This window comes from Lepus europaeus, chromosome 3 (genome assembly GCF_033115175.1).
Source record: "Lepus europaeus isolate LE1 chromosome 3, mLepTim1.pri, whole genome shotgun sequence".
Lineage (NCBI taxonomy): Eukaryota > Metazoa > Chordata > Mammalia > Lagomorpha > Leporidae > Lepus > Lepus europaeus.
Genome location: NC_084829.1, coordinates 22,156,578 through 22,173,219, shown reverse-complemented (window position 1 = coordinate 22,173,219; position 16,642 = coordinate 22,156,578). Strand labels below are relative to the sequence as shown.

The window sequence follows — 16,642 nt, the reverse complement described above, 5'->3', positions numbered from 1 at the left end:
GGTGGCCAGCTCCCGAGTCATCACTTGCTGGACACTGATTGTCTGAGTGTCTCTTACACTGCGAGAGTTATCTTAAATGCATTTGAGTCACACTTGTGTTGACGTGGACTTCCTCTTTTCTCTGTTTATCATCTGTGCATATAACAGTGGTGTGTTTTTACACCCAACGTGAGATAATCTGTTGTGTCATCATCTTTTGGTTCATAGCTCTTGGCAGTGCACTTTTCCTCTCAGCGGGGCTCTTGGAGTGCTATTTTTAGTAGGTCAGACCCTGAATCTCAGAGAGTATAAATTCCAAACACATTTAGCCTGCCTAAAGCTTTTATCAATATGGATTTGGAATATTCCTTTTAATAGAAAGAAGCATACCTTCCGTTGATTTATGGATGCCTCTCAACAATATTTTTCTTTTATATTCTTAGTTCAGTTCTGTCTTCCATTTACGTTCTACTAGGGTTGAAAGAGAAGCAAAGGAAACTCACTGCCTCTTGTCATCGTTTTCTTTTTAGAGCAAGGCTTCTGTTTCATCTGAGGAAAAGCCAGGATGGCTGTCTTTCCTACAAGATAATTACGTTAAGTGTTTTCCAAAGGGGCACAAATTTGCACAGCAACATACTGTTTTTGAAAACCTGCTGTCTTTGCTGCTATTCTTTTTTTTTTATAGAGTTAGACAATGAGAGAGAGAGAGACAGAGAGAAAGGTCTTCCTTCTTTTGGTTCACCCCCTAAATGGCTGCCAGGCTGGCACTGCGCTGAACCGAAGCCAGAAGCCAGGTGCTTCCTCCTGGTCTCCCATGCGGGTGCAGGGCCCAAGGTCTTGGGCCATCCTCCACTGCACTCCCAGGCCACAGCAGAGAGCTGGACTGGAAGAGGAGCAACTAGGACTAGAACCCAGCACCTATATGGGATGCGAAGGATTAACCAAGTGAGCCATGGCGCTGGCCCTTACTGCCATTCTTAATTGGTGCTTGACTTCTCATCTATCTGTTGGATAGCGGGGATATAAAATATGTGCGTGTGTGTATACTATGTGCAACAAATTAGAAGACACGCAAATTATTTTTTCAATTACGCATTTTCAATTTTTTTTTTTATTTTCATTTTATTTGAAAGGTAGAGAAACAGAGAGTGATCTTCCATCTCTTGATTTTACTCCTCAATTGCCCGCAGCAGGTAGGGCTAGACCTGGCCAAAGCCAGAACCCTGAACCCAATCTGCGTGTCCCAAGGAGATGGCAGGGATCCAGATACTTGAACCATTGCCACTGCCTCCCAGGGTGTGCATTAGCAAGAAGCTAGAATATAAGCGGAGGAGCACAGACTCAAAACAGACACTTTAATATAGGATATGGGATTCGGTTGTCCTAAATGGAATCTTTTTTTTCCCCCCCTAAGATTTATTTATTTATTTAATTTCTTTGAAAGCCAGAGTTACAGAGAGAGAGAGAGAGGCAGAGACAGAGACACAGAGAGAATCTTCCATGCACTGGTTCACTCCCTAGATGGCTGCAATGACCGGGGCTGGGTGAGGCCAAAGCCAGTAGCCTGGTGCTTCCTCCAGGTCTCCCATGTGGGTGGCAGGGGCCCTAGCACTTGGACCGTCTTTTGATGCTTTCCCAACATATTTGCAGGAACCTGGATTTGAAGTGGAACAGGCAGGACTCGAATTGGTGTCCATATGGGGTGCCAGCATTGCAGGCTGCAGCTTTAACCGCTACACCACAATGCTACCCCCGTTCCCCACATGGAGTCTTAATTGCAAAGACCTGCCTCTTAACTATGCCTTTCTAAGTAAAACTTCACTTCATTTTAAAATATCTCCTGTTTAATTTTACTTGAAAATTTATTTGAAAAATAAAGCTATAAATCACCAAGCAGGCAGTAGAAGTGTTTTCTTCACACCTTCATGTCTGAACTTACCTGATGATGCTAACATTTGGATGTTGTTGCTTCATGGCTTTATATGGGAGAGAAGACAGAAACATGGTTTTTTTAAACCGATTACAGGATTTTCCCAAAGACAGCCAATGTAACTCACGTTTCTCTAGAAATGCCCTCTGAGCAAGAGGTGCAGAGTGTGGCTTCTGTAGATCTTTTGTCATTAGTTAATGTTGTCATAGCCAAATGCGTTGGGCTGAGTGACTTGAGCTGAGTGACTCAAAGAACAATCAGCAGAAATGGAGCGGCTGTCTATGGAAGAAGTGTTAGAGGGGGACTAGCAGCAGCAGCATATATATATTTGTGTTTTTGTTCCCCATCAGAAGTGTCTGTGGTGTGTAGTGTTTCTGGAGGCTTTGTTGTCTGTATATCAGAGTTGAAACTGAATCCCAGTTTTGGGACTGGTGAGCTCACTTGATTGATTCGTGGTTCTGTTACTGAAGGATTGAGGTCACAGCTTGCTCGTTGAGCCAGTGTGCTCAGGAAAACGTTAAGTGGTTAAGTATTTGGTGTTCTTTGCTATAGGTGGCATTTGGATCAGAAGCAGTGCTCTGTTGCCTACCGGCTGCATGATCTGAACAAGGTGTCTCGTCTCTGCAAGCCTGGGTTTTCTCACCACTGTGACATCTTCTGTTGTTTGTTGTATGAATTTGAGATAACCTGTGACATGTTTGGCCATGTCAGTATTGTGAAGAACACATGTTACTTAAACTGAAAGAATTTAAATTAAATCCAGGCGTCTCACTTTGGGTAACAATATTAGAACATGCTTAATGATGATAGTCAAGGATAGGTTTTGTTTGCTTCTAAAATAAAAATAAAATACATGTTTTATGTATGTGATAGAAACCTTTTAGTAGGACAGCTACCTTTTATTTTGTAAATTTGAGAAATGCAGATTCATGCTAAAGATGACCTTACAACCTGCTTCCACCATAGGGAATATCAACCTGGAAGCTCATATTTTAAATACATTGAATTCATAGAATTCTTTTTTTTAAAAAAAAGATTTATTTATTTATTTGAAAGGCAAAGCTACAGAGAGGCAGAGGCAGAGAGAGAGAAGGAGAGAGGTCTTCCATCCTCTGGTTCACTCCCCAGATTGCTGCAATGGCCGGAGCTGCGCCGATCCCGAGCCAGGAGTCAGGAGCTTCTTTGGGGTCTCCCACATGAGTGTAGGGGACCAAGGGCTTGGGCCCAGGCCATAGCACAGAGCTGGATTGGAAGTAGAGTAGCTGGGACTTGAACCAGCACCCATAAGGGATGCCAGCACTTTGCCAGCTACACCACAGTGCTGGCAGCTTTACCAGCTACACCACAGATCCAGCCTCAGTAGTATTTTTTTGTCTATAAAAGACTTTGGAGGGGCCGACGCTGTGGCTCACTTGGTTAATCCTCCGCCTGCGGCACTGGCATCCCACATGGGCGCCGAGTTCTAGTCCCAGTTACTCCTCTTCCAGCCCAGCTCTCTGCTGTGGCATGGGAAGGCAGTGGAGGATGGCCCAAGTGCTTGGACCCTACACCCGCATTGGAGACCAAGAAGAAGCACCTGGCTCCTAGCTTCGGATTGGCGCAGTGCCAGCCGTAGCGGCCATTTAGGGGGTGAACCAACAGAAGAAAGACCTTTCTCTCTGTCTGTCTGTCTCTCTTTCTGTAACTCTACCTGTCAAATAAAAAAACTTTGGAATTTTAGTGATCATGTAGATTGCCTCAGTTTGAGCTTTAAAATTGTGAACGATGATTATAAAGGTTAATACAACAGAAAAACCTGTTTTCATATTTCTGTGACTTGCATATTTAGTTTTTTTTTTTTTTTTAAGATTTATTTTATTTATTTGGAAGACAGAAAGGTAGAGCCAGAGAGAGAGGGAGAGAGGTCCTTCATCCGCTGGTTTACTCCCCAAATTGCCATAACAGCCAGAGCTGAGTTGATTTGAAGCCAAGAGCTTCTTCTGGGTCTCCCGCGTGGATGCAGCGGCCCAATGACTTGGGCCATCTTCCACTGCTTTCTCTGGCCACAGCAGGGAGCTGGATCAGAATTGGAGCAGCTGGGACTCGAACCGGTGCCCATATGGGATGCCTGCACTCAAGGCCAGGGCTTGAACCCACTGTGCCACAGCGCCAGCCCTGCATATTTAGTTGTTTGGTTGTTTTTTTTTTTTTTGGACAGGCTGAATGGACAGTGAGAGAGAGACACAGAGAAAGGTCTTCCTTTTCCGTTGGTTCACCCTCCAATGGCTGCTGCGTCTGGCGCACCGCGCTGATCCGAAGCCAGGAGTCAGGTGCTTCTCCTGGTCTCCCATGTGGGTACAGTTCCCAAGCACTTGGGCCATTCTCCACTGCCCTCCCGGGCCACAGCAGAGAGCTGGCCTGGAAGAGGGGCAACCAAGACAGAATCCGGTGCCCCGACCAGGACTAGAACCCGGTGTGCCGGCGCCGCAGGCGGAGGATTAGCCTATTGAGCCGCGGCACCGGCCTTGCATATTTAGTTTTTAATAATTGGGATGTTAGGAATATGTTTTGGTCCAGAAACCCTTAATTTCTGTATTGTACCATAATTAGATTGGCTGTTCTGTAATGAAAAACAAACATAGTTCTATGAAAAGTTACTTTATTTTATTTATTTTTTATTTTTTTGACAGGCAGAGTGGACAGTGAGAGAGAGACAGAGAGAAAGGTCTTCCTTTTGCCGTTGGTTCACCCTCCAATGACCGCCGCGGTAGCGCGCTGCGGCCGGCGCACCACGCTGTTCCGATGGCAGGAGCCAGGTGCTTCTCCTGGTCTTCCATGGGGTGCAGAGCCCAAGCACTTGGGCCATCCTCCACTGCACTCCCTGGCCACAGCAGAGAGCTGGCCTGGAAGAGAGGCAACCGGGACAGGATCGGTGCCCTGACCGGGACTAGAACCCGGTGTGCCGGCGCCGCAAGGCGGAGGATTAGCCTGTTGAGCCACGGCGCCGGCCTGAAAAGTTACTTTAAAACGGCAAGTTTATGCACTGCCACTAAATTTTAGTTCTATGGTCAAAGCCACTCTGCTGGTAGAAGTTAGCTTTCTCATAGTTCAAGTGACATTTCCTTTCTTTCCTCAATTTAAGAAAACAAGAACATTTTAATGTATTTGAGAGGCAGAGAGAGAGAAAGAGAGAGAATGAGAGCACTATTTGCTGGCTCACTCTTTAGCTGACCACAGAGCTGGGACTGGATTGGGTCTGGAGATAGGAAGTGGGAGCTCATCTAGGTTCTCCTATGTGGGTTTCAGGATCCAACTATTCCAGACATCACCTGCTACCTCCCAGGGTCTGTGTTAGTGCGAGGCCAGAATTAGGAGCCAAAGCCACATATTGAGTCCATGTACTCTGATAAGTGATGGGGTATGGGTGTCTTAATCAGTTTTTTAACTGTTAGGCCAAACACTTGTCCACTTATCATCATCATTGTCGTCGTCTTCATCATTTTTTTGGAAGGGGTTCTTTTGGTTTATTTTTATTTTTTAAATTTTATTTAAGTTATACAAGTTTCATGTATTTCATATAATACAGATTTAGGAACCTAGTGTTACTCTCCCCCACCCTCCCTCATGCTTATGTTCCAAACCTTCCTCCTCCTCCCTCTTCCATTGCCATTGTTAATTTTTACAAAGATATATTTTTAGTTTACTTAGTGATTATATAGTTAACCCTACACTAAGTAAAAGAGTACAAGAAATAGTAGGAAGAAAAAAAAAATCACTGTTCTTCAGTGGAAGAGACCAAGACTGTAAACAATCTTCAAATGTCAAAATGTCCATTTCACTCCAATACATCAAATTTTAGGTACTCGGTTACCTCAGATCAGGGAAAACCTATGGCAACTCGAAAACCGATCGTAGAATGGAGATTGACACCAGACTGTGTAGCATGTGATAGAATATACAATAGGGCCACAATTTTTTTGTGAATAGCATGCTTATCAAACATTTTCTGTTTATAAAATTTTTGTTTTTTGTCTAATAAATGAAGTGAGACTTAGGGCTAACCCAAAGGTAAAGATGTAGTGGGAAGAGATTTAAAAGTAATGGAGAAACATTCTGAATGCGGAAGTTTTCCCTAACTGCTAAAACTGAGTTGCCTGTGCTTTCAGTTTTCAAAAACAGACAGAAATCTTGCTTTTTTTTTTTAAAGATTTATTTATGTACTTGAAAGTCAGAGTTACACAGAGAGAGAAGGAGAGGCAGAGAGAGAAAGAGGTCTTGCATCTGTTGGTTCACTCCTCTATTGCCCCCAATGGCCAGAGCTGCACTGATCTGAAGCCAGGAGCCAGGCGCTTCCTCCAGGTCTCCCATGGGGGTGCAGAGGTCCAAGCACTTGGGCCATCTTCTACTGCTTTCCCAGGCCATTAGCGGGGAGCTGGATCGGAGCAGCCGGGACTCCAACTGGCACCCATATGAGATGCTGGCACTGCAGGCGGTGGCTTTACTCGCTATGCCACAGCACCAGCCCCATTAACTTTTGATGAATAACATTAGAATAAAATTTTAAAATATTTTTAAATAGAAACTTTAGTTTGTCTTAAATGATGTGCACTCACACATATGAGAGTACCTCAAAATCTTTGTGAGAAAATTGAATTAAAAGTTTATTTAGTCACCATCACATTTTTAAATCCATGCATAGTTTTTCATGATACCCAAGTTCCATGAGCTTTTTGAAGGCCCCTCTTGTGAATGGATTTCAGAATTGTTTTGTACAAATAAACTTATTTTGTAATTTCCTTTCTCCATGAATTTTTCAAAGCATCTTTGTGTGTGTGTGTGAGAGAGAGAGAGAGAGAATGTGGAGAATGTGTTTAATTGATTTCCTAGCTTTTTTTTCCCTCACTTGACCTAGTCCTCTCTGGATGTTTTCATCGACTATTTTTACCTTCCCCATGTGCCTTTTATTTTTATGGCTAGTTCTGCCTGCTGAGTGTAGGATATACCAGGCACTTCTGTTTGTCATGCCGTTGTTCCTAGGAACTGCTGAGAAACCTTCTTACTTCCTCACCTCTGCTGAGATACAGGTTTTAAAAATTCCTGGCATTAACTGTGTGTGGGTGTTGGGGTTGTTGGCTTTGACATGGTTGCATTTTAGATATCTAGAAAAACATGTCAAGCGGTGACCAGGACTTTGTTGGGGCCAGAATGAATTTACAAGCTAGTGTTTTGCAGGATATTTGTATTGATTTTTCTCTAGCAGCTAATCAATCAGTTTCAGTTGTGCAAGTGATGGAGCAGCCCTTTTTAAGTGTGCTGGGTGAGTGGTGTGGAAATGCCTTCCACTGCTGTCTCTGGAGTCAAAATGTAGAGATGATGGATGAGCTGTTTTCATAGCCATTGCAGGCTTTTCTAGATCTCATTTGTGTGTTGCTACTTTTTTTTTTTCTCCCTCATAAATCTGAAAAGCTCCCGCAAGATAAGCGGCATAAACCGGTTATGGAAAGGTAAAATGAATTAAAATGAGCCAGGAGAAAATTTCTTGATGCCTAGTGATTTCAGTATTAGTGTTGGAATTTTTGTTTTAAAACGTATTCTTCATTTCAAGACTCGCAGTGGTACTGCCCATTGTGTATAAGATTAATCATGAAGTGAACCTGAAAAGCAGTGCTTTCTACCCGCCTTGGCTTGGAATGAATATGAGCGATATTTGATTTTCTTATGTATAAGCTTCAGATTGCTCACTTGTGCTGTGTGCATTATTTGATCACCTCTCATGTTGATTGCTATATAATGATTCTGATCCAAGATCAAAAAGAGGCCAGTAATTGCATTCTATTAATTTATTTGGCAGTTAAATTAAATGTCTCTTTAATTCCTTATCTTTTCATTTGTGCTATGTTCGAATAAAATTGAGAAATCCATTTTTTCTATAGGATTAATGATGCTAATTTACATGTTTGTTATACGTTGTCAACTTCCAAAAGGGATTTGAGGCAGTTTACATAAAATGATTGTATGTAATAGACCATGAAAGTAGAAGCTGTGTAAAATGCTGTCCTGTGTTTTGAAAGAGGAGATAATTCTACCAACTGGTGAGTCCTGGCTCTCCAAGAGAATAGGGCAATATGATGATTTGCATAACTTGATATGAGTGCATGAAGGGGAGTAGATGGTTTGCCGTAACAGCTCCATGTGTTTCTAGATTCTAAATACTAGGGAAAATCCTTTTCATATGTCATTTCCTAAGAAGCATCAAGTAATATGTTAGAAAGAAGTTTATATATGGAATTCAAGTTAGATCTCTACATGGCTGTTACTTCTGGAAATAGCCCCAAATATAATAGCAAAATGTGATTTTAAAAATGAATTTTATATGCGAGCTAGATGAAGGTAAAGTACATGATACATAGCCCTTGCTGGTTATGGATCTGTTTAGCTTGAAGAGGCTGAGATTAACCATTTTCATTTCGGAGATTGTTAGTCCTTCGCTTTCCCCTGCAAAGCAGTGTGACTGACCTGGCCTTCGCCCATTCAGATGTCTGAGTTTCTGGAAGCGCCGTTCAGATTGTCTTAGCATCAGAGGGAAGCCTTTCTTCAAGTGGAACTCAAGCATAGAGGCAGAACTGCAGGGTTCAAGTAGAGGTGGTGCTTGTCTAATGAGGCCCTTCCCAGAACCTGTCAGATCCAGCTAGAATCTGCTGGTATAAGTTAGTTTTTCTCTCCTACCTTTCTTTCTGTCTTTTCTTTTTTCACTGTTTAACATGTGTGCTGTTTTTTTGAAAGACAGAGACAGAGAACTTTCATCCGCGGATTTATTCCCCAAATGTGTGCACAGTCGGGGCTGGGCCAGGCCAGGCCAAAGCTGGGAGTTCAGAACTCAGTCTGATTCTTCTACAAGGGTGGCTGGTACCCAAGTACTTGAGCCATCACCTGCTACTTCCCAGGGTGCATATTATCAGGGAACTGGAGTTGGGGTCAGAGCCAGGACTCACACACAGGCATCTCAAGTGATGTCTTCATCTCTGGGCTGAACACTTGTCCAAAACCATCATTGCGTGTCTAGGGCAATGACAGCTAATTGACAACACATTGTTGCCCCTCTGCCTTCCCTAACTGAGCACATTCTCTGTCAGACTCCCTGTCAGCACAGAGTTCTTGTTGTCCTCTTCCACTGGACTGTATGTAGTATTGGAGATGAACTCTGCATGCCATTCTGAGTCCTGTAGTTCTTGTGACACTAGAGACTTACGCCAGGAACTGAAGAGTGGCTTTTTACCCAAAGTAACCATGAGAACTACGCAGATATTTAGCCATTCATTTAGCAAATATTTATTGTGCATGTATTAGAAGCAGTTCATGTTTCTGCTAGTAGAACCATGCTTTAGAAAAACTGTGATGACAGACAATCGGTTATCACAATCAGTCGTGGATTACTTCTGCCTGTAGCAGGTGTGGTGGGGGGAACAGGTGAAGTTTGCTGATAACTGAGCAAACAGCTCATCCTTGCTGTGGAAACAGCAAGGCTGTTTTACAGATGAGTTTTATTTGTGTCTTCACTGTGTTGTGTTGTACAAAACAACTTATGAATATACGATGAAACATAAAATAATGTATAAAATAATAAGACTCTGGGCCGGCGCCACGGCTCACTAGGCTAATCCTCCGCCTGCAGGACTGGCACCCCGGGTTCTAGTCCCAGTTGGGGCTGGATTCTGTCCCGGTTGCTCCTCTTCCAGTCCAGCTCTCTGCTGTGGCCCGGGAGTGCAGTGGAGGATGGCCCAAGTGCTTGGGCCCTGCACCCGCATGGGAGACCAGGAGAAGCACCTGGCTCCTGGCTTCTCATCAGTGCAGGGCGCCAGCCGTAGCGGCCATTTAGGGGGTGAACCAAAGGAAGGAAGACCTTTCTCTCTGTCTCTCTCTCTCTCATTGTCTATCTCTGCCTGTCAAAATAAATAAATAAATAAATAAATAATAAGACTCTGGGAAAACAGATAAGAAAGAAAAGTCACACCCTGGTGGGAAATGGGAACATAGGAAAGTGAACCATGATCACGAATGTGCTTTCTGAAATCAAGCTGCTCTGTTGCTGTAAACTTCTCGAAGGCTCTCTGTCTTTTAGAAGAAGGAGGAGAACCCAGTTGGCACTAGATGAGGAAGAGTGTCCACGTGGGAGCTCATGTCATGAGAGCTGAGGGATGCAGTAGGCTCCCAGCAGCAGCCCTGTAACACTCCAACTCCCCATGCTTCTCAAGGCTGTCTGTCTTGGCATTTCTTGTTAGAGCTTACAGACAGGCCTTGAAAAGCGTAACACACCAAAAGGATTTCTTGGGAGGCCGAGATGATACGGTTGATAGGGCCACCCACTGGTGATCTAGGCCACTTGCGTAGCCATTGGGCACTGTTGCTGGAGCCTAATGGCTTAGGCATTTGCACACCCTCAGTTGCTTTGTGAGGCAATACATCTGAGTTTAGGAAACAAACACTAGAATTTGTGTGTGTTTGTATTTTCTTTTTCTTTAACTGTTCCTTCGTGTTATAAATAATAGTATATATAGCACATGGATGTAATTGATGGACATATCTCTCCAGGGATGCATTTTAAAACTTTTAACAGAATCAGGAAAGTAATATTCAAAGATGTGGAGCCTGCCCGTTTTCCACTGTAAGCCTCATTCTCTGGGCCAGGCATTTGGTTTGAATGGACAGCGGAGTTCTGGGTTCTCTTTCCAGGTTCTAAGGTGTCCCTGTTCTGTTTTGATTGAGTGCAAATCCATCTGCTTTTGAAATCAAACGAGCCAGTAATGAAGCTTATGCCGTTTGCAGCACTGCATTTGTAGGCAGCGCTACGTCTCTGCCCAGAGGCTGAGAAAGACGCTTCATCCTCAAGAATACACATTTCCTCCTTTCTTGCAACCCGTACTTTCAGAGGCTGGGATACTAAGTGGAGAATAGTTCGGGGTCAGGCAGATACGGCAGTGTGGATAAGAGTTTAGTATGTGCTCAGTAAATGGTGAGTGGCTAATCTAGATCTGATTGTGCCTGCTGAGATGCCATATTTGACCTGGAGCCAATAATGAGAATACAGAATTTTCCCAACGTGCACGCGAGGCACATAGTTTCCTCCGCTCCTCCACACCGTTGAGTACTGTGTTTCGTAACACAGGCTTGATTATGTGATGCCAACTGTTTAGTCACGGTGGCCTTCCTGGATTTGCAACCAGGAGAGAATTTGCTTTGGGACACCGTTTTCTGATAATGGGAGCATACCTAACATTTAACTAAAATGGTTTATCTACTTCGGCCCTTATTTATGGTTATCAATAAATGAGTATTTGATTTTGTTTTTTTTTTTTTTACTTTAAAAAGAAGGATTTATGTTTTTATTTGAAAGTCAGTGTTACAGAGAGGCAGAGGCAGAGACAGAGAGAGAGGTCTTGTATCTGCTGGTTCACTCCCCAGCTGGCTGCAATGGCCCAAGCTGGATCAGTCCAAAACCAGGAGCCAGGACCTTCTTCCAGGTCTCCCACGTGGCTATAGGGCCCCAAGGACTTGGGCCATTCTTTACTGCTTTCCCAGGCCATAGCAGAGAGCTGGATTGGAATTGGAGCAGCCAGGACTCAAGCCAGTGCCCATATGGGATGCCAGCACTGCAGGCAGTGGCTTTACCCACTATGCCACAGCGCCGGTCCCGTTTTTTTTCTTTCTTTACCTAAACAGAATTCTGCAAACGATTTTGGGTGACAAGGGGACAAAAGTTAACCAAGGGTTTGTTTTCTGAGTTCAAACTGAGGTTGATCTGTCCCTGGGATGGTTTGGGTGCACTTTACAGACTGCTAGTTAGTTTTGGAAGGTTGTTTAATGGAATTTTAATAGCCCTGGAAAGATGTGAAAGTGATACAGCTACCTGGTGGTTTGTAAACCTGACCTTTGTGAGATGTTTTCTGGGCAGAAGTACTACCTTGTGATGCCAGCAGCTTTTATTGATTCTGCGGAGTCTGCAGTTTTCCTAACACTGGCTGTCAATTCATTTCAGCTGAAGAATTACTAAATTTCTTCTCCTGCTTGTGTGGATATTAAATTGCAGTAAACATACTTGCGCAGTGTCAGGTATGGTGAGCACAATTTTCTGCATGAAAAAAGAATGTTTTTAGTGGGACCTTGGCAGTCCTGAGGGAGTTATAAATTTCTGTGTTTATTTGTTGCTCTCACTTATGCTTTTTATTTCTCTTGGTGAGTTGCAACACGTCTCTTGCTTACTTACACTGTAAGACAAAAACATATTCTGATTTCTGCCATTTCAAAGTGTGCTTTTAGAGCACTGTTTTTGGTAGTGACAAAAAACTGAAAATTAGGGGGTAAAAGGATTTAAACAGTAACAATATAATTGGGAGTGAGAAAGACTTGATGACTAAATGCAACAGTAAAGAAAGGAATGAATGATTAAAATGGTCCTAAGTTGCCCATAGATTGCAGGAAGGTGAATCCTGAGATCCTTATTGTAGAAGTACTTTAAACTTCGCTGCTTCTGAGAATTACCTCTGGAGCTCTGGGGTATGTATTTGAAATGCAAATAGCTGACCAGATTCCTAATTCTGTAGCCTTGCCCTGGACTGAGGACTTTGTGTTTCCCATGTGAATCATTGCAGGTGATTGGGATGGGTCCAGATGGTGCAAAGACCACCTCGAGAAACTTGCTCCCAGAGAGCATTCTCAGCCGAGTACCCTGAGTCATCTGCTCCAGGTCCGCTGTAGCGATGGGAAAGCAGTGTGCTGCCTCTGTGAGGCCTTGCCCGCCAGGGCTCCCTGCTCCCGTGTGATCCAGCTATGGACCAGCTCCATGCTTCCCATGCCAACCCTTTTATCTTAGTCCATTTGCTTTGCTGAAGCAAAACACTTCAGACTGGGCAGCTTTTACAGATCAGAAATCAGTTTCTCACAGCTCTGAGAGCTGGAAGCCCAGGGCCCTGGCAGGCGCCCTGTCCCGTAAGGGGTTGCTGTCTGCCTCCAAGGTGGTGCCTTGTTACTCAGTTCTGCAGAGGGGTGGAGTGCTGTGTCCTTACCCCACATACCAGAGGGGATGGAAGATGATAGAAAGAGCCCTTCTATCAGGGCCTGAATCCCATCTGTGGCAGCAGAATCCTCAGGCCTAATCACCTTCTGAGGACCCACCTCTTAAGGTTGGGGCGTTAGGTTTCAGCATGAATTTTGAGGATACACAAAGCAGTCAAACCCTAGCACCTTTCGTCAGACTCAGTTGGGAAATTCAAAGTGCAGATTCCCAGACTTCCCCTGAGCAGCTTCTGATGCTCATTGAAGTCTCTGTTGTGATCTGCATGTTTGTGCTCCTGCAAAATTCACGTTGAAAGTGGCAAGGTGAAGCCTTTGGGAGGCTTGGCGCTCATCAAGGAGATTAGTGCCCTTGTAAAAGGACTGGGATGTGATGCAGTTTGTGGCTGTATAATACTCCATCGTGCAAATGTCTCAAAATCAAGTGCTTTCCAAATCAGTGGAGATGTAGATTGCTAGTACAGTATAGATTTAGCATATCCTAAATGTATTCTCTGAGGAATACACAAGGCATACTTTTTTTTTTTTTTTTTTTGACAGGCAGAGTTAGACAGTGAGAGAGAGACAGAGAGAAAGGTCTTCCTTCCGTTGGTTCACCCCCTACAGCCGGTGCACTGTGCTGATCTGAAGCCAGGAGCCAGGTGCTTCCTCCTGGTCTCCCATGCGGGTGCAGGACCCAAGGACTTGGGCCATCCTCCACTGCACTCCTGGGCCATAGCAGAGAGCTGGACTGGAAGAGGAGCAACCAGGACCAAATCTGGCATCCCAACTGGGACTAGAACCCGGGGTGCTGGTGCTACAGGCGGGGGATTAGCCAAGTGAGCCGCGCACTGGCCCACAAAGACATACTTTATGTCAAGGAAATATGTCCCCAAACTACACAAATTTAAATATTATTCCTATACCTATAAAACAAAGGAGCTAATGCTTCTTTCATGTTGATAGACAATACGGAGTTATTTCCATAATATGGGCATTTTTGTTTTATAAAACGTGTTCCAGGGAGTTAAAGGGCCCTTTATTCTTTCCATTATGACAGTGTGATGTTCTGTTTTGAAAGGCCTAGCGCAAACTGTAGCACAAAAGGGATGCAGAAGGAAAAAAATCATACAGATTCAAAAGAGCTACAGGGCAGAAAGGATCCAGGCTAGCGATTCTTAATCTTGAGAAGCTTTGGGAATAAACACTTTCAGGCTTGTAACTTTCTTAGCCCATTGAGCTGCTATAACAGGATGCCTTGGACTAGGAAATTTATAAAAAGTGTAGATGTGGTGCTCATAGTGCAGAGGCCTGAGGCCACCAAGACCAAGGCACCAGCAGGCAGAGTGCAGTGCTGGTGAGTTTCCCTGGATAGGGTTTTCTAAGTTTATAGGAGCCTAGCTAATGCTGTTTTTAAGGCTGGTTTAAAAACGTATTGTAAATTCATATGTACTATGCCATCACAATTATTTTTAAAAAGAAGTAAACAGAAAATTAATTAAGAACAGAAAAAAAAAGTAATGAGGCCCAAATGCTACTTTTATTGGAGGGCAAAGAGTATATTAAGTTTTTTGTCTATTGTTAACATTTTCTAAGTTTTCTGAAGCTACATTTTACTTTAGGCAAACTACAGAAGCAAAGTAAATTTTATTTTTAAGTAATCCCATAGAACTAGAGTTTTTCTGTATGGAAAATTAAGTCGCAAAGGTTTGAAATAAGAGTCACTTTTTATTACTTGCTTAAGACATGGAAACAGAAATGTGGCTATTGGAAACATTTGTTGAACTGAAAGTTATTTGTCTATAGCTTTGGAATGGGTGGATTCTCTTTGATCACAGGATAGTCTGATACGCTGAGAATTTTCTTTTAACAAATAATAGGCCGTATTAGGAAGATCTGCTTCTGGGGAAATCTGGAAGCCACCTGACTTTCCCTTTGCTGTTTCCTGCCTTGCTGTGCAGTCTTACGTACAGTTCTGTGAATCAGTCAGAAGTTAAAGCACTCCGGGAAGACTCTGCAGTCCTTAGCCCTTGGCTTCCAGGCGTGGACAATGAAGCCGCCACTTCAAAGGGTAGTTGGCTCCTTCCAGCTCCTGTCACTCAAGCCAGTGCTCTTGCCACTATACTGTGGCTTCTTCTGCTCCAATATTAGTGTTCTTTTGGAAAGGTAATACAAGGAATATGGGAAGGGGAAAAAGAAGAATAGTAGGAGAAGTTCAGAGACAGTTGTGGACTGGAATATGCAGTAGCTTCTTAGAAAGACTTGAGTAGAGTCAAGTAGGCTATTCTGCATTTGGAGGAGAATAAATATAGTTGAGTTCTGATCAAAGCCCGGAGGCCCTCTGTGATCCGGCTGTACTCTCATTACAAACTCCGCTTGTCCCGTGCCTCTCCAGCCCATTAGCATTCAACTGTGCTTCCTCAGTTCCTTGAACATCACAGTTGCTTTGCTTGCCTGCTTGTTGCTTTGCTTGCTTGCTTGCTTTTTCTTCTGTCTCTTACAGGCTTTCGCTGTGGTCTTTGAAGTCCCTTTTATTAAGGTGATAGTGTGACTATCACCTCCTCAGAAGGCCCTTCCTCAACAAACCTTTGAAGGGGCCATTTTCCCTTTTATTCTCTATCATATCCCTCTGTGTTTCCTCCAAAGCACTTACTATAATTTGTATTCATTCACCTGTTTATTCACTTATTGTCAGAAGTTAGAATGCCTGTTGTATTCGTCTTTGGTTCCTTAGAGTTTGGCATGGTACAGAGCATTTAGGAAGCCCATAATACATACTTGCTGAATGAATGCAGGAATGAAAAGCATAACTTAGAAACTTATGGAATCTTTAGAATTTAGATCTCTTTAAAATATTCTTCTTAGTATAATGTGCTGTTTTCTTGGATCATTTTTCCATTCACTGATTTTTTTTGTTGTTAGAAAGGCAGAGAGAAAATGAGTTCCCACCTACTTGTTCATTCCCAAATGTCTACAGCACCTGTGGCTGGGCCAGGCCAAAGCCTGGAGCCTGGAACTCAGTCTAGATCTCCCATGTGGGTTGCATGAACCCAGTACTTGATCCATCACTTACTTTCTCTCAGGGTGTGCATTAGAAGGAAGCTAGAATCAGAAGTAGAAACAGAACTGGAACCCAAGCACTCCAATATGGGATGTAAGTGTCCCAGGTGGTGTCTTAACCCTTGTAGGCCCAACACCTGTCCCTTCTCTGTTTCTCTCTCTCTCTCTCTTTCTGAATACATAGCATATCATTTTTTTAAGAATTTATTTTTAGTTATTTGAAAGTTATATAGTTACAGAGGGGGTGGGGTGGGGGAATATCTTCCATCTACTGATTTACTCACCAAATGGCCAAAATGGCCAGGACTGGGCCATGCAGAAACCACGAGCTGGGAGCTTCATCCTGGTCTTCCCCGTGGGTGGCGGGGACCCAAGCACCTGGGCCGTCTTCTGCTGCTTTCCCAGGTGCATTAGCAGGAAGCTGGATAGGAAATGGAGCAGTCGGGGCTCAAACTGGTGCCCATGTGAGAAGCTGGCGTAGCAGGCAGTGGCTTAACACCCGTTAAGCCACAACACTGGCCCCTTGACTCAGGGTTTAAATGTTGTGTGTACGATAGGCAAAGCTCAGTTTTGACATTAAAAAGCAATTGAAATGTTGAAGCTTAGCTGATTTTATGTATTTATAGTTATTTACATTTATCTTTAATT

The 16,642-nt window shown here is 43.6% G+C and overlaps 1 protein-coding gene across 1 annotated transcript in view; it reads left to right on the top strand.

Moving 5' to 3' along the window:
- The window catches only part of CDKAL1 (CDK5 regulatory subunit associated protein 1 like 1), a 737,125-nt gene that overhangs the window by 330,274 nt on the left and 390,209 nt on the right, over positions 1-16,642 (top strand). The window lies entirely within an intron of this gene.